This window comes from Bufo gargarizans, chromosome 6 (assembly GCF_014858855.1).
Source record: "Bufo gargarizans isolate SCDJY-AF-19 chromosome 6, ASM1485885v1, whole genome shotgun sequence".
In the NCBI taxonomy this organism is placed as follows: domain Eukaryota; kingdom Metazoa; phylum Chordata; class Amphibia; order Anura; family Bufonidae; genus Bufo; species Bufo gargarizans.
In genome coordinates, this window is record NC_058085.1 from 317,014,665 (window position 1) to 317,034,135 (window position 19,471).

Below are 19,471 nucleotides of genomic sequence, written 5' to 3' on the forward strand. Positions count from 1 at the left end.
ACGGAAGCCTGCCTTTTGCCAGATGAACACGATGACGGCACGGTGGAAGGTGGAGTGGAGGACAAATGGGAGGAGAGAGGATAAGGATAAGAGGCAGGACGTGGAGTGCCGGGAGTGTGGCTTTGTTGGTTCTGACGGTGTTGCTCCCCCTAGGCTCAGTGATGGGAGGCCAGGTGCCTTCTTAAGGCGGTCGTCCCTAGGTGAGTATAGTGTTGCCATCTGCAATTAATGCAGATGGCAACACTATTGTCAGCAGCTGACACATAAAAAAAAAAGCCCACAGTGCGGATCCATGTTCCGGCATCCTGGGAGCACCAGATGTGACCATGCTTCGTGGATGGCTCGCTCCAGATACATTTGCAATCTGCTTTTTGCCTCCTGTGCACTGCGAGTTCTGCCTGCTTCTCCTCCTTCTACCCCCCATCTGCTGCTGTCTCTCCCTCTGAACTCCCCTCCTCTTCCTCTCTTGTGGGCACCCATGTGACATCTATTGACACGTCATTATCGTCGCCTTCACCACCACTGACAATAGAGATCTCGGAGTAGGCAGCAACAGCTGGGACCTTCGTCCTTGGGCTGATCTGGGTACGGTCATCAGATCGCTGGGTGGCAGCCGTTGCTACCTCCTCTTCCTGATCCGATGCCAAGAATGGCTGCGCATTGGTAAGGTCTGAGAATGGATGGGAAAATAATTCCTCTGACTCAAGTGGAGAGGCTATGATGGCGGTGGTGGTGGTGGTGACTTTAGGGGTGCACACAGCAGAGAGTGAGGAGGGTGCAGATACAGAGGATGAGGAGGGTAATGAAGCGGAAGGCTGAGTGAACCACTCAACCAACTCTGGTGCGTCCTTTGACGTAATCGCACCACCTTCTCCAACTTCTTACTTAATATCTGGCCTGGTGCACCTGCCCGACCCTTACCACCCCTGCGCAATGGCCTGCCTTCTCCTCTGCCTGTCATTTTCAAAATGACCTTGTGACAAAGTCCCTATATAAAAGAGCAGTATTTGTGGAAGCAGGTATATTGCAGGCCTTAATCAATATTTGGTGGAAGCTGGTATATCAAACCCCTTAATCAATATTTGGTGGAAGCCGGTGTATCTCAGGTCTCAATCTATATTTAGTGGAAGCCGGAATACTAATCCCGTCTATCAGTATTTTGTGGAAACAGGTATATAGAACCCTTTAATGAGTATTTGCTGGAAGCTGGTATATTAATCCCCTTAATTAATATTTGGTGGAAGCTGGTGTATTGCAGGCCTCAATCAATATTTGGAGGAAGCTGGTATATCAATCCCCTCTATCAGTATTTTGTGGAAACAGGTATATAGAACCCGAGTATTTGGTGGAAGCCAGTGCATAAAACCCCATAATCAATATTTGTTGGAAGCCGGTGTATCGCAGGCCTCAATCTATATTTGGTGGAAGCTGGTATATAAATCCCCTCTATCAATATTTTGTGGAAACAGGTATATAGAACCCTAATGAGTATTTGCTGAAAGCTGGTATATTAAACCCCTTAATCAATATTTGGTTGAAGCTAGTGTATCGCAGGCCTCAATAAATATTTGGTGTAAGCCGGTATATCAATCCCCTCTATCAGTATTTTGCGGAAACAGGTATATAGAACCCCTTAATGAGTATTTGCTGGAAGCTGGTATATCAAACCTAGAGGTGGGACGAATCCAATTTTTTTCGAATCTGAATCCGAAAAGGTTCTCGAATATATTGAATCTTTTGAATCTCGAATCCTACGAATCCTGTACATAAGAATTGTGTGAACGGTATAAGAAACAAAGTGATCCAAACAATTATGGGGGTGGGGATCTGTGGATGGCACTGCTATGGGGGGGGGGGGAATCTGTGGATGGCACTGTTATGGGGGATATCTGTGGATGGCACTGTTATGGGGGATATCTGTGGATGGCACTGTTATGGGGGATATCTGTGGATGGCACTGTTATGGGGGATATCTGTGGATGGCACTGTTATGGGGGATATCTGTGGATGGCACTGTTATGGGGGGGGATCTGTGGATGACACTGTTATGGGGGATCTGTGGATGGCACTGTTATGGGGGGGGGATCTGTGGATGACACATATATAGCATCTCATGCTATGTGCCAGCCACAGACCCCCCCCCCCCCATAAGAGTGTCCCTGCAGTGTAAATGACCCAATACAGGGGCTGGGGTCGGCATCTGGATTAGGAATGACAGTGGGGACCGGTTCAGTCCCTGTATTCTATTGCACCGGCCCCGATCTCTGTTGTATAATCTTATCTAACCTTTAGGCATTGTTAAAATATAATAATCATTTGTAATCCTGCCTCCTCCCTCCTCTCTTCTATGGAACTTAGTTGTAAGTAATGCAGCTGGATTACAAATGATTATTATAGCTTAACAATGCCTACAGGTTAGATAAGAATACAGGGACTGCACAGGTCCCCACTGTCATTCCTAATCCAGATGCCGGCCCCCAGCCCCTCCTCCCTCTGTTGATACACCCGCCCATCACGCTGTGCGGCATGGTGTATCATTAGGTAAACAAATTTTTGAGTAGGCCAAATCGCCGTATCGCGTTGCGGGATTCGTCGGATTTGAATTTGACTAAATTACGTTGGGATTCAAGTCCACAAATCCCAGAAATCCAACAAGATAAACCCCTTAATCAATATTTGGTGGAGGCCATTGTGTCACAGGCCTCTATCAATAGTTGGTGGAATAAATGATAAGTGATATAAATCTAGCAGAGCAATGAACGGAGAGATCTCTGGATCCATGTGAGGTACAGGGCTGGTTCTAGTTTTGTTAGAGAGAGATTGTCATGTACTATATGGTGTCTGATTTTCATTTTTTTACAGTAATCATGGGATAACCCCTTTAATGCTCTTTTGTGTTACTAATTCAGTATCATAATAAAAGTTACATTTTTATCATTCAATAATCCAGAAAATGCAATAATGCTGGATTAAAAGGACATTTATTGTACTGTAGATAATTGTTCCCGCTGTAGAAAATGAACAGTAAGAAGAAAAACATGCTAATTGTATGAACATCTGCAATGTTGCTTTTCCAGTACGGCTGCTGCCATTGTTTCCGAGCGTCTCTCCTACACTTGACAATGGCAGCCCGTGAGCTTTGTGTCTGTACTAAAATTAGCCTTTCTAGTAAAAAGCATCATTAGTGCAGTGTTGCCATCATATGAATATGGGCTTTAAACAGGAGGTGTCACCTCTCCTGACATGTCTCTTTTACTATTTGCATTCCATATATAATAATAATTCTGGAGTATCTGGTCTTATGGCTCTACCTTTTGCCATTCCTGTATTATTTCTCCCTGAAGTTTATGAATGAATTTCTAGCAGCTTATCGGTTTCTAGCCAGCTTATCAGTTGGGGGTGTCCCTGCACACTGGCAGAGTCAGACTGGTAACACCCTGCAATACCTTTACCGCAGACTGCTGGCAATTTATTTATAAACTTCTAGCAGGAATAATACAAGAATGACACAGCATAGAGTCATAATAGATGCTCCAGAACTAGGAATGCAAGTAGTTACTAACACAGACATGTTGGGAGAGGGTCCTCTTTAAAGTTCAAGAACACTGCTGCTTTCCAATGAATGGGCTGCAAGCCGCAGATTGAATACACATTGCTTCTGTAAGGGATCAGATCTTTTTCGGGGGTCATTCTCACAGTTAGCTTCGCCACAGCCGGATTGCAGTTCCAAATGTGAGATTTTTTTTCACAGCAACAACAAAACAGTACAAAATAAAAGCCCGCCTGTCTGGGCTCTACCTAAACATAACATAATCCTACCTCACTTATAGCACCGTTCACACACGGTACCAACATGCGGCTTTCTTAGCCAATACTCCAGCACTTCCAGGCTGTAACAAAGTCTAGTACCTTTGGGGGATTGTGGCCCAGAAGTCCGCCTGACTCTGGCCTAGCGACCGTCGATTCCCAATCCTCGCGGAGTCCCCCAAAGCTCAGGCTAACACCTAGCCCTGTGGCCCCTCAGCCAACCCGGTTGAGACCACCCTTTCAGATCCTCCAGCAGGCCTCTGTTGCACCAAGACTCTCTCTCTTTGACTGACTGTCTGGGCTGGGCTCTTATCCCAGACTGATTGTGTCACCTGGTGCTGCCTCAGACCTGATGACTGACAGGAAAGACACAGAAACTCCTGCCATGAACCTCCCCTAGCAACTATGAGGCCTGATACAACTGTCATCTGGTCGCTACTAGAAACCACCTCAACTTTGCAAGACTTCGACCTGGTAGCTTCCCTCTTAGAGTTACTAATGGTTACAGCGCATATGTCACCTATGCCGCTCGTGTCATTGTTAATGCTGACCTCTAGGGGCACTGAAAAGGTAATCCCTACCTGGGACATTACTTTATTGATCATAGAACACTGTGGAGACTGCATATCCACCTCTGGCACGTGTGGTACACCCTCTAGGACTGCCACCCTTTCTTGCACGTTCACCAGAGTAGGATTTCTCCACTCTGTTCTCACAATATTTATCAACCCTTCTGCCTTTTTTATAATTATTCCTCCAGGGGGGGCGCTATTTCCCCAACCACATCCTGTAACGGAGAAAGGCAGTTTCTGCAGGAGTTTTGTCACTCTCTGCAGAAGTGTCTTCAATACTCAAAACCTCCAAGCATAAGGGAAAATTATGGCCCACCATTCCCTCACGTATGAGCATATTTGTAACATCAGGTTCGCAAGTCCCAGTTCTCACCAGATACTCTCCCTCAGTGAGAGCCACCCGATAGTCTGTATTATCCACATAATTGTCCCGAACATGTAACACTCTATCAGTCTCTGGGGCGGCTATCATGCTACCTCTAACCCGGGCTAGCATGGGATCTCTGACTTTCACCACCCCAAATCTAGCTTTGATCACATGCTCTTTGTGCGACCCAGAAACCTTCTCCCCTGCAGGTTCCTGCGAGGGAGTAACAGCAACAGGCTTACCCACCTGTTAAGACACTGCGTTTTTCCCAATGTCATACACTTCCGAGGCGGTTCCTCGCCTCAGTGATTTTTTAGTCACTGACCCAGCCGGTTTCCACTGCAGCCGGCTCATGGTCACTGGAACTGCCACAAAACTATTAACAGGAACAGTCTTACCACCTGACGTCGTGGATTCGGGAGACAACAATATTTCCAGGACATCTCTACCAAGATCACCAGCCTTCTCTTGGTTCCTGGTATCCCGAACACCGGAAGACTCCTTACTGCAACCGTTGCCACTGGAAACAGCATGGCCTGGAGTCCCGACTTTACCTGGACGATCACTCCAGCCGGACCCTTTTGGACTCTGTACACAGTCGCAGGTAATATAGGAACTCCGGAAAACCGCACTGTTCTCCATTTTGTCTTCCTGACGGTTTCCCTTGGCAACAGCATACATCTTTGTCTCTGGAACTCCAACCTCAGAACTTGAAGCATTCTCTCTGCTCCATAGCTGCCAAAATAATGGAAAGTCTTTGCCCAGTATGAATTCCTCCCTCAGGGTCTCACATATGAAGACCTCCCATTGTACAGAACCACAGTCCGTTACAAAGGCCAGGGCCACCTTGGTATCAGTTTTTTGCCCCCTCTCCAGAAATTCCAAAACTTCGGGCCTGACTCGAGACACTTGTTGGTGGGAGTCTAGCGTAACCCACGCCGGGAGTACCCCAATCACCATCTCGCAGGATCTTTCCCTTGGGCTCCCCCAAACCGCCATTTTGACAGGTCAGTTTATTTTACTGTGCTTCTGGCCCTGCACAGCCTGCACCTCAGAAAAAAAAAGTCCAGATTAACACAGGCAGTTTTCCAGCAGCACCTGCTCCAGTGAACTAGCAGGCTTCTGGCCCTTTAAATCACTGCACAGCAAGTGAAAAGGGCTACGTCTGGGGGTTTAGGCCACATGCTTCCCTTTCCCAGTACAGGGAGACCCAAGGTTGGTTTGCCCTCCTCATAGGAGATGCTCGTACAAGTTGGAGCCTCTGTCCCTCTACTTGCTGCAAGAGCTGCCTCTCCACTATGTATTGCACCGGAATGAGCAGCAGTATCGTATCTGCCACATCTCTGGATGGATAGTCATTTACTCTACATATGCAGTATATTTAGATTTTCCCGCTAATATATTCTAAACTACCCGTCCCCTTCCAGATCTGAGGTTTCGTCCTCACCCAATTTTCCACTCTTCTTTTGAAACATTGTACTATATGATTTCTGTTCTATGACAGTTGCCTTTTAGACTTGAGAAAGGGGCCATGCACCCTGAAATGCTTTGTCAATAAAAGATCAATACTTAATTTATGCCTAGGGTCGTGTCTCGCGCCTACTGACTATCCATCCAGTGGCAGATACTATACTGCTGCTCATTCCTGTGCAATTCTTCTCCCCAATTAGCCACTGATCCCAGATAGCATCGGCTGCACTGACCCTCCACCGTTACAAAGCCTTCACTGGAGTTGTGCCCAGACATGCACAACAAATACAGGTAAGCAGACTACATACCCCACCAGGGTTCTTGCAGCTGGACATCCTTACCCTATGAGCGCTTACTAATCTCTATCGCTCTCTCCTCTATGTATATCCTTGTTTGGTGCACAAATACCCCATGTTACAATCCAGTCCCTGAGCACAGATCTTGTGTTATTTATCTCTAGTTGCACCAAATTTTTGACTCTAGTCACATCCAGAGCAGCAGGCCACTGCACCGCTCAGCTCTAACTGTCTCACTGTTGATGTGTTCCCACAATGCATTGTTCTCTGGTTACAAAAAAAGAACAGCTGAATTGACATAACATTGCTTTCAGGTTTCAGTGAATGATAGCAAATGTTATACTGATTTAGATTTGAATGCAGTATTGGTAAAATATGCATGCCACTGGAGCATAAGGCGTAACATACAGTTAAATCACAAGATAAGAAACCATCTGAAAATGGAAAATTTTCCTTATATTTGAGGTGTTAAGATCATCTTCAGATAAATCCATACTATAAAAAAGCCAACACAATGAACCCTCCTGCACCATGTGATGGTCACTTTGACCAGTCTACAGTAACACCTCATCCATCAAGCCACCAGCTAATGACAGATAATCGGTCTAAATGTTTCCAGTGATATGAGACGTTGTCAATTATCAGCATGGATTATTACATTGAATGGCAATGGAACGTCTAGACAAAGATTCTGCATTATCCCCTCTAAAAATATATATTATTATTACCTCCAGCCCATTAGGCTGGAGCTCCAGGGTGGCTATTGGTCAACCACAACTTCCGTGCAATTTGTAAAACTGTGACACATCTGTCTCCCCATATGGAAATATTGAAGTCGTGTGTACTGGTGTTACATAGAACCTTTCATTTAATAATTATATTTTTGTAGAAAGGGCAGTATTATTCTTGTTATATTTTTGTACATAGGAGGCCACATTAAAGTAACCTTATTAAAAAAAAAAAACACACCAAGAAGGTGTTGACAATATCAAATGAATCAAATGACACTCTATGTTGTATGTGTGAAAGTAATGATAATAGATGTAAGTGATTATAGTATTAGAGCTAAAGGATGTTTATTGGGGAAAACTGTACAATTGAGAGGAGGCTCTAGTACCATGTTTGGCAACCTCTAGCCTACATATATGATGAGATATGGAGGCATACAGGTTCAGTATGGTATCCTGCGGCACATTTGCCCATAGATGTTGTAGATGGACCTATAGATTCTGCACACTAGTTGTTTGCTAAAGCTGGTGTCCCAACTGGTCCTATAAATGCTTGATTGGTGATAAATCTGGAGACTGGTCCGGGCAGCCCATGGAAAGGTAGAAATTTGGCGGAGCCAATCCTGGGAAACCCTTGTTCTGTGTGGGAGAGCAATATCCTGCTGAACAATGCCAGTTGGAAGCCCTGCCATAAGCGGCAACACATGTGTCTGAAGGATGTCCTGAATATATTGCTGAGTGTCCCTTGTATCACTAGTATGGGTGTCTGTTGTATGCAGCGGCTCCCCAGATCATCCAACCAGCAGATGGGGCAGTGTGTCGCTCCACAGCCCAAGCAGGATTGAAGTGCCCAACACAAGACTTAAACCTGGCCGCAACAGCCTGCCGAAACTGTTTACCATAAATGCGAATGTTAGCCCAGGGGTCCATGTCGGCGCTGCTGCACCTATCTGCGGGCATAGGTGCCAGGCTCCCTCTTTCCCTCCTGCTGCCATGCGCCGTGCTGACAAGCGTGGGCAGCAGGTAGCTTAACTGTTGTATACAGTCAGGTCCATATATATTGGGACATCAACACAATTATAACATTTTTGGCTCTATACACCACCACAATGGATTTGAAATGAAATTAACAAGATGTGCTTTAAATGCAGCCTATCAGCTTTAATTTGAGGGTATTTACATCCAAATCAGGTGAACGGTGTAGGAATTACAACATGCATATGTGCATCCCACTTGTTAAGGAATCAAAAGTAATGGGACAGAATAATCATAAATCAAATTTTCAACTTGGTTGCAAATCATTTGCAGTCAATTACAGCCTGAAGTCTGGAAAGCATAGACATCACCAGACGCTGGGTTTCATCCCTGGTGATGCTCTGCCAGGCCTCTACTGCAACTGTCTTCAGTTCCTGCTTGTTCTTGGGGCATTTTCTCTTCAGTTTTGTCTTCAGCAAGTGAAATGCATGCTCAATTGGATTCAGGTCAGGTGATTGACTTGGCCATTGCATAACATTCCACTTCTTTCTCTTAAAAAACTCTTTTGGCTGCTTTTGTAGTATGCTTTGGGTCATTGTCCATCTGCACTGTGAAGCACCGTCTTCGAGTTCTGAAGCATTTGGCTGAATATGAGCAGATAATATTGCCCGAAACACTTCAGAATTCATCCTGCTGCTTTTGTCAGCAGTCACATCATCAATAAATACATGAGAACCAGTTCCATTGGCAGCCATACATGCCCACACCATGACACTACCACCACCATGCTTCACTGATGAGGTGGTATGCTTAGGATCATGAGCAGTTCCTTTCCTTCTCCATACTCTTCTCTTCCCATCACTCTGGAACAAGTTGATCTTGGTCTCATCTGTCCATAGGATGTTGTTCCAGAACTGTGAAGGCTTTTTTAGATGTTGTTTGGCAAATTCTAATCTGTCCTTCCTGTTTTTGAGGCTCACCAATGGTTTACATCTTGTGGTGAACCCCCTGTATTCACTCTGGTGAAGTCTTCTCTTGATTGTTGACTTTGACACACATACACCTACCTCCTGGAGAGTGTTCTTGATCTGGCCAACTGTTGTGAAGGGTGTTTTCTTCACCAGGGAAAGAATTCTTCGGTCATCCAGCACAGTTGTTTAATGTGGAGAGAGAATCTGAATCGCACCTCCTCATTCCTATACTAATGACTACTGTACGTATTTTGCAGCATTTCTATTGATAAACATGGCTATACAGCGCAAGTATCAAACATTTGCTGTGCCCTAAAAGAGGCATTAGTATACAGTTTGATCAAAGAGCATAGGCCCACTTACCGCGACAAGGTTGCCTCTTGTTAAGTGGGAACCTACTCTATCCCTAGCGCAGTGCTGTGCGGCGACCACCGCACCTCCACACCGCACCAGCAGGCAACGGGATCCAACAGCCACAATGCAGCCCCACCGTGAGGCAGGGCCACCTAGGCCTCGGATCCCATCACTCCACCAGCACGGCACAGAAGCAGCGGCGGCCACCGTCCAGCGCCGCATGTGAACTGGTGCAAAGGGATCACCTGTTCACGGCTTCTCAGGAACTTCAACTGAGATGGGGTAGGAATTATTTAACCCTTTGCAGACTACTGCTAAATTAAAAGCGTGGTCTTCTGGGTCTTTTGGTGTTGCCGAGCTCACCGGTGCGTTCTTTCTTTTTAAGAATGTTCCAAACAGTTGTTTTGGCCACGCCTAATGTTTTTGTTATCTCTCTGATGGGTTTGTTTTGTTTTTTCAGCCTAATAATGGCTTGCTTCACTGATAGTGGATCTCATCTTGCGAGTTGACAGCAACAGATTCCAAATGCAAATAGCACACTTGAAATGAACTCTGGACCTTTTATCTGCTCATTGTAATTGGGATAATGAGGGAATAACACACACCTGGCCATGGAACAGCTGAGAAGCCAATTGTCCCATTACTTTTGGTTTCTTAACAAATGGGAGGCACATATGCAAACTGTTGTAATTCCTATACCGTTCACCTGATTTAATAAATACCCTAAAATTAAAGCTGACATTCTGCAGTTAAAGCAGATCTTGTTCATTTCAAATCCATTGTGGTGGTGTATAGAGCCAAATATGTTACAATTGTGTCAATGTCCCAATATTTATGTACCTCACTGTATGTGCTCCATGCCAGAGCTTAGGCTACTTTCACACTTGCGGCAGTGTGATCCGGCGGGCAGTTCCGTCGTCGGAACTGGCCGCCGGATCCGCCGATCTGCTGCTGCCTGAAAGCATTTGTGAGACAGATCCGGATGCGGATCCGTCTCACAAATGCATTGCGAGGACGGATCCGTCTCTCCGCTTGTCATGCGGACCGACGGATCCGTCTTGTACATTTTTCGCATTTTTACCGATCTGCGCATGCGCATGCCGGAACGACGGATCCGGCATTCCGGTATTCTGAATGCCGGATCCGGCGCTAATACATTCCTATGGGAAAAAATGACGGATCCGGCGTTCAGGCATGTCTTCAGTTTTTTTCGCCGGAGAAAAAACCGTAGCATGCTACGGTTTTCTCTTTTGCCTGATCAGTCAAAACGACTGAACTGAAGACATCCTGATGCAAACTGAACGGATTACTCTCCATTCAGAATGCATGGGGATATGCCTGATCAGTTCTTTTCCGGTATAGAGCCCCTAGGACGGAACTCTATGCCGGAAAAGAAAAACGCTAGTGTGAAAGTACCCTTACTTTCTGCTTGAGTCCTGTACTGTTTGTTAGAGCTTGCATGGGTGTGTCTCTCCTCCCTTGTGAGGCAGCATGTACACCTCCTCTATCTCCCTAGCCTATGGCTGGATTGCAGTATTTAAAGGCACTTCCTGCCCCAGGTAGGCGCCTGAGCAACTCTTAGGTTCCTAGCTTGTCTCGTTTCCTGTTTGAGCAAAGGTGTTTTGTTGATTCTTGTCATTCTGTGTACTTTGGATTACATTTTACGGACTTTGCCTGATTGCCGCCTGCCCTGACCCTGATCTACGCTTACGGACTTTGCCTGACTGAAGCCTGCTCTGACTTCTGCCTTCATACCCTGACTACGCTTCTGTCTGATCAGCCTCTGGACTCCCAGCATCCAGTGGGTGTATTGTCTCATCTGGAGGTAAATCCAGTGGGTTCACACTCTGGTCCAGATTCCCTCGTGAGGTAACACCTGATACTCCCCTCGGGAAAGTCTCTCCTCACCATCAGAGGTATTGTGTGAAGAAAAAAGGGTGTGCTTAGACATCGCTCTCAGAGGGAGTTGGTCAAGTGGGGCAGCGGGTTCTCACCCACTGCTCATAACAGCAAAACAGACCTAACTCTCTTATCTTGTGCCCCCGGACTGCTGCTCTGTCCCCATTGTCTATAATGGGGGCGGGGGTGGAGTTCCTGCGACAGCACCGCAGCACACGCCGTGAGGCAGTCGGACTAAAAGGACTGCATTAAGTACTTTTATTCCGGCCGCCTCTTGGCGTGCGCTGCCGTGCTACTGCCGGAACTCCGCCCCCGCCCCATTAAAGTCGTGAACTAGAAGCATGACGAATATGACAGGCTGTTCACCCGCCGGAACAGCCTGCTGGAGTCCCCTGCCGCTAGTGTGAAACTAGCCTAACATTACAAACATATTATTGCAATACAGAAAATGTTGTTACAATACAGGACATATCTCAATTGGCCAGCACTTGCATGACGATAATAACTTAACACAGCAAGATCACATCTGTCACATATAGGCTCCAAATTGTGCTTACACCATTGTCATTGATGAACTGACAGTTACTTACACTATATGCATTGTGATAATGCTAAACTGACATCACTGTTACATACAGCTAAAGTAATATTTATGGAGGTACGATATTTGAGGGACTTCCCAAATGTTCAGGTACTAAATAAATGAAAAAGTAGGAAAATATAATAAAAATAGTTTTTGAAAGGAAGAAAATAACAGAAAGATAGTAACCAACAGAATGAAAACAGTTAACCAGGGAGGGATGGGATGCAAATGAGCTCTTAACAAGCTCTGCCTCGAATGCCACCAGATGTAAGGCAGCTATCCTATAAGTCAACGTTCAGCTCTTAAAATAAGCCTGGAGACATGGCTTGGATATTAAATAAGCCAGCACCTCATCTGCAGACAGCTGTTTCAGGGTGATTGCCCCTCATCAGTGCAGAGCAGAGAGTACTGGCTTAACTGGGTGAGAGGCCCGTGTCTGGGTCAGGGGGGAACTAACTCTCCTTAGGGAGAGAGCACCTTAATCAGTGTGAGGAGACTAAGGGCCGCTTCACACGAGCGGATGCCGTGCGTGGCATCCGCTCCGTGAAAGAGTGCCAAGACCCGCTGCAGACTGCAGAGGCACGGAGCAGTAACATGACTGTTAATGCTCCGTGCCTCTCTGTGATCTCTTTACTACGAAATCACAGTGACAACTGTGATTTCGTAGTAAAGAGATCACAGAGAGGCACGGAGCATTAACAGTCATGTTACCGCTCCGTGCCTCTGCAGTCTGCAGCGGGTCTTGGCACTCTTTCACGGAGCGGATGCCACGCACGGCATCCGCTCGTGTGAAGCGGCCCTTATAGGCCATACATGCTTCTCTAAGTAGAAGAATAGAACATCCCTTGGTGCAAGGTACCAACCAGATGCGAATGGCGTATCTTCAGAAGTAGTTATTGCAAACTCACTACGCATTGCGGGGACAAATTCCCCTTCATCGGGTGAATAATGTTGCATAACAGATTAAACAAACATTGTACTGTCTTCTTTCATAGTTTGTTAATGTGAGTGCTCATGTGTGTGCCTTCAGCACCATCTAGTGACCTTTAGCTGTAAGTGCATCTTCTGCCTTGCTAAGTTATGCATATTCATTAGGTCACCTGACTTCCTGCTCACAGTGCTTTCTGGGAAAGAGACAAGCTCCTGCTTCCTTTTCTCCTCACCTCATGGAAGGAGCAGCTGCACATTGTGTGTCTCTTACTAAAGCATCGTCGGTAAGGGATTTATTTATGTTTTTGTATTGATTTTGTGTACATTGTGCTGTATACTCAGTTATTGTATGTTCATTTTCCTATAGTTTACCTTATCTACTGCCGGTTAATAAAAACCACAGACTACAGAAACAAGTCTCATCTTATTAACTAGTAGAATGGTGATATCTGCCTGTTGAACTGCATACAGACCCCGGGGGTACATGTTGTGAGAACAGGACAGTAAACGACGACTTCTAGCAAGAGAAGCACACCTGACTACACAGAAGTCTGTTACGGTCCACGCAATATCTGCAAACGGACACCACAGCGACTTCTATACAGTCCAGTGCTGCAAGGGGATAGCCGCTTCAAGCAATGTAGACACATTTGATTGCATACTGTGACCGCTCTCTAAGCACAGCGAACGGCATTCCACCGCACAGTAGTCTCCACGCGGTTAAGTGTCTTCATCAACACCATGTCGCGTAGCACAGTATCAAGCTACAAGACAAGATCAGGGAAGGATGGTTCCACTAAGTCGTCTTCTGTTAGCAATGCGGCTGCCATTGCCCGCGCAAAGGCAGAAGCCGCGAAGGTCAAAGCAGCCTTCGCCGAACATGGAAATGAAGATGAAAGAAGAAAAGGCACAGCTGGAAATGAAGATGAAAGAAGAAAAGGCACAGCTGGAAATGAAGATGAAAGAAGAAAAGGCAAAGCTAAAGGCTGAGAAAGCAAAGCAACAGGCTTCAATAGACATGCAAAAGGTCCTCTTAGATGCAAAGCTAGAGAAACTCGCCGTAGAGAAAGAAACGGCAGCCGCCATAGCTGAAGCAGAGTTCTTGGAGGCAATGGAATACCCAAAAACCAGAAGTCACCGCAGCGTGCTTAGCCCAGAAGCTCGGCCAGCAAGATCCTGTACAACGCACTTCAGAGTACGTCCGTCAACACTCCAGACCAAGCAGCAATGCTGATCCATTCCCAGGAACCGAAGATGTCACCTATGCCACAGAAGAATCATACCGTCCAAAAGAAAGAGTCACACTCGGAACCCAGTCCTACAAACAAGAGAACCCAGAGCCACGTGACAAAACTCCAGCTAACTTCCCTGCACACCAAGGAAGCCAGCTTCCAGTCCAGCCTGCAGAGCCACCGCATCCCATAAGACGGTATGACATGGGCTGGCCTAAGTCAGAGACTCCATACAGGTATGATCGCACACCACACTCTCACTGTGACTTTCCACCTCCAACCAACCTTAGTAGTAACCAGAGCACAATAGACTTTGCCAGGTTCTTTACTAAACGAGAGCTGGTTACAAAGGGACTGGCGAAGTTCAGCTGATCGCCCTGAAAACTATAGAGCATGGCGGGCCTCCTTTTATAACATTACAAAAGACTTGGGTCTGTCATACAGTGAGGAGATAGACTTCCTTGTAGATCGGCTTGGAAAAGACTCTGTAGAACATGCCAAGAGAATCAGGGATATTAATATAAACTACCCAGAGATTGGCCTAAAAATGATCTGGGATAGACTTGATGAATGTTATGGTTCTGCAGAGGTCATAGAGGATGCGTTGTTTAAAAGAATTGACGAATTCCCTAAAATCTCTAGCAAAGGGTTCCAGAAACTTAGGGATTTAAGTGATCTACTGATGGAATTACAGGTTGCCAAAGCCGAAGGGGATTTACCGGGGCTTGCTTTCCTCGACACTGCCAGAGGTGTCAAACCTATTGTATTAAAGCTTCCCCACAACCTGCAGGAGAAATGGGTCTCCCACGGGTCAAGGTACAAACATACCTACAATGTGCCATTCCCTCCCTTCAGTGTGTTTGTTGACTTTGTAAGGCTAGAAGCTAATATTCGTAATGACCCTAGCTTTGATCTATCACAGTCTTGTGCCACTCCCTATGACCACAGACCACACAAAGGATCAGTGGCAGTGCACAAAACTAACATTTCACCTGCAGATTCTTACAGGCATTACGGCTCCGCCAGCCGCGAAACAGTCAAAGATCCTGGTAAGCAGTGCCCTCTACACAAGAAGCCACACCCTCTTCTGAAGTGCAGAGCCTTTAGAGAAATGTCCATAGGAGATCGCAAAGCCTTCCTCAAGGAGAACCGCATTTGCTACAAGTGCTGCTCATCTACATCACATATTGCCAAAGACTGTCAGGTTAGTGTAAAATGCACAGAATGCAACAACTCCGATCACAACACGGCCCTACATCCTGGGCCTTCCCCATGGACCTTATCACAAAGTAACAGTGCCAGAGAGCATGGCGGGGAGGAAAGTACCTCTGAAGCTAACCCACCAGCAGTTACTTCACAATGCACTGAAGTCTGTAAAGGACTCATAGGCGGCAGGTCCTGCTCAAAAATCTGCCTAACAAAAGTATACCCAAAGGGCTGCAGAGACAAAGCCATCAATGTTTACGCCATCCTAGATGACCAAAGTAATGCGTCCCTAGCCAAATCTACTTTCTTTGACATTTTCAGCATCAAAGGGCCCAACACTCCTTATTCCCTAAAGACCTGTGCAGGTACTGTAGAAACAGCGGGGAGGAGAGCTAGTGGCTATCTAATCGAATCCATAGATGGTAAAACGTGTCTTTCCTTACCAACTATTACTGAATGTAACCAAATTCCTGATAATAGACACGAGATCCCTACACCAGAGGTAGCCATACATCACCCCCATTTACAGCGTATAGCCCATCTCTTACCAAAACTTGATCCTAACGCTCAGATAATCTTACTCCTAGGGAGAGATATCTTACAAGTTCATAAAACTAGAGAACAGATTAATGGCCCACATCATGCTCCTTATGCCTAAAGGCATGACCTAGGATGGGTCATAGTAGGAGATGTCTGCTTAGGAAGCATACACAAACCAACTTCCATTAATAGCATGCTTACAAGCACATTAGATAATGGACGTCCCTCTATCTTCCAACCATGTAAAAACAACTTCCTCATAAAGGAATTGCCACATAGTACTCAACTACCTCGTTCTTTCATAGACTCTGTAGACCACGACATAGCTTGTGACAGTGACAAAGACCATCTAGGTTGCTCAGTGTTCCAAAGGACCAAGGAGGACAATCGGGTAGCAATGTCCCACGAAGACAGATTGTTTTTAGAAACCATGCAAAAGGAAATCACTAAGGATGAAACAAATAGTTGGGTCGCACCCCTTCCCTTCAGGCCTCAAAGGCAACGTTTGCCTAACAACAGAGAGCAGGTCTACAGACGTTTTGTCTCTCTAAGGCGTAGCTTCCATAAGAAGCCAGAAATGAAAGATCACTTCTTTACTTTCATGAGGAAAATATTTGAGAATGGTCATGCTGAGGTAGCTCCTACCCTTAAAAACTCAGAAGAATGTTGGTATTTACCCATGTTCGGGGTTTACCACCCAAAGAAACCGGGTCAAATTAGAGTAGTGTTTGACTCTAGTGCAAAATATGAAGGCGTCTCCTTAAACGACGTCCTGCTCTCAGGTCCTGATCTTAACAACAAGCTCCTAGGAGTACTGCTTCGTTTTCGCAAAGACTCTGTTGCCTTCATGGCAGACATTCAGCAGATGTTTCATTGCTTTCTCGTTAAAGAGGAACACAGAAACTTCTTAAGATTTCTTTGGTTTGTTGACAATGACCCCACAAAAGATATTGCGGAGTACCGCATGCTGGTACATATCTTTGGTAACAGCCCCTCCCCTGCAGTTGCAACTTATGGTCTTAGACACTCTGCTGAGGAAGGCGAACTAGAATATGGGTCAGACGTCAGACAATTCGTAGAAAGAGACTTTTATGTAGATGACTGTCTAAAATCACTACCCACTGTTGAGGATGCAATAAGTCTCCTTAAGAGAGCTCAAGAAATGCTTGCATGCTCAAACCTGAGACTCCACAAAATAGCCTCCAATAGTAAGCAGCTGATAGAAGCATTTCCCTCTCAAGACCATTCAAATGACCTACAGAGCTTAGACTTAGGGACTGACTCCCTTCCTATACAACGTAGCCTTGGTCTCCTCTGGGATCTAAAATCAGATACGTTTACCTTCCAAGTCAGCCAGGAAGAGAAGCCCTTTACCCGTAGAGGTGTCCTGTCTGCCATAAACAGTCTTTATGATCCCTTAGGATTCACTGCCCCTGTTACAATCCAGGGCAAATCACTACTTAGAGACTTAACTCAGGAAACATTGGATTGGGATCACCCACTATCCCCTGAAAAAAGAAACCTATGGATAGAGTGGAGAAACTCCCTAAAGACTTTATCTAGCCTGCATGTTCCACGTTCTTACGCTCCTGTGCCATCCACAGAAGTAAAAACACAAAAACTCTATGTATTCTCTGATGCGTCCGTCAAAGCAATTGCCGCTGTAGCGTATCTTAAAACTATAGATAACAAAGGTCAGTGCCACACAGGGTTTGTCATGGGCAAAGCAAAACTCGCACCACTTCTCGAACATACAATACCCAGGCTAGAACTCTGTGCCGCTGTACTAGCCGTTGAACTAGCGGAATTAATTACATCAGAGATAAACCTAGAGATTCGAGACACCGAGTTTTATACAGACAGTAAAGTGGTCCTGGGCTACATTTACAACCAAACTAGGCGTTTTTACGTTTACGTTAACAACCGAGTGTTAAGAATCAGGAGGTCCACTATCCCAAAGCAATGGCACTTTGTACCTACTGATCATAACCCAGCAGACTTAGCAACCAGGTCAGTTGCTGCCAGTCACCTTAAGGACACAGTTTGGTTCACGGGTCCTGCTTTTCTATACAACTCAGAACATTCTTCTGCCTGTGACTCATATGAGCTGTTAGATGCAGATTCTGACAAAGAAATCCGCCCCCAGGTATCTGTACTACTCACTGTAAATTCGTACAATCAGCTCGGTAGTCACCGTTTCATCAGGTTTTCCACCTGGAAGTCACTTGTACGAGCTATCACCTGCTAGCACACATAGCCCGTTCCTTCAAGCATGCCCCATTTGTTATGGAATGTAACTGCAAAGGTTGGCACCATTGTAAGAATGGATACTCAGTAAGTGAGCTAGAACAATCGAAAAATCTAATTATTTGTTCCATGCAACAAGAGACATTCGCTAAGGAACTCTACTGCATCAACAACAAAAAACCTGTGTCAAAAGACAGTGGTATAGTGAGTGCTCCTTCTAGAGAGTTTGGCACCAAAGATCTCTACAAACGCCAATGGAGACAAGTGCAAGGCCTTGCCGATACCTTCTGGAATAGGTGGAAGAGGCAATATCTTCCCACCTTACAGACAAGAACCAAATGGCACACAGTTAAGCCCAACCTAAAACCTGATGACATTGTTCTTGTTAAAGACTCTCAGGCTCAAAGAAATCATTGGCCTTTGGGCCTCATTACTAAAGTGTTCCCAAGTGAAGACGGACATGTCCGTAAAGTAGAGGTCAAGATTTTCAAACAAAATGAGACCAAACTGTTTATCAGACCTACTTCCGAACTAATCCTACTGTTACCTGTTGAGGACTCTAATGGTGACATCGGCTGATGTCAAGCGGGGAGTGTACTGTCTTCTTTCATAGTTTGTTAATGTGAGTGCTCATGTGTGTGCCTTCAGCACCATCTAGTGACCTTTAGCTGTAAGTGCATCTTCTGCCTTGCTAAGTTATGCATATTCATTAGGTCACCTGACTTCCTGCTCACAGTGCTTTCTGGGAAAGAGACAAGCTCCTGCTTCCTTTTCTCCTCACCTCATGGAAGGAGCAGCTGCACATTGTGTGTCTCTTACTAAAGCATCGTCGGTAAGGGATTTATTTATGTTTTTGTATTGATTTTGTGTACATTGTGCTGTATACTCAGTTATTGTATGTTCATTTTCCTATAGTTTACCTTATCTACTGCCGGTTAATAAAAACCACAGACTACAGAAACAAGTCTCATATTATTAACTAGTAGAATGGTGATATCTGCCTGTTGAACTGCATACAGACCCCGGGGGTACATGTTGTGAGAACAGGACAAACATGCTGGGTATGTATACACAAGTGACCACATGCAGACAATCAGGGTACAAGGGGAGGTGGGCGGTATCCCAAAACGACCCCAAGACTGAATCATAGAGGCAATCATTGCACAAACAAATAAAATAAAACATATACACAAATATAATGCCACATTGGGCTTATAGACCCATCTGTGGCCTCCCTGTGCCTCTTTGCCGGGCAGGCGCTCTCCCGTTCTGCCATCCGTCCCCGCCTGCCCCT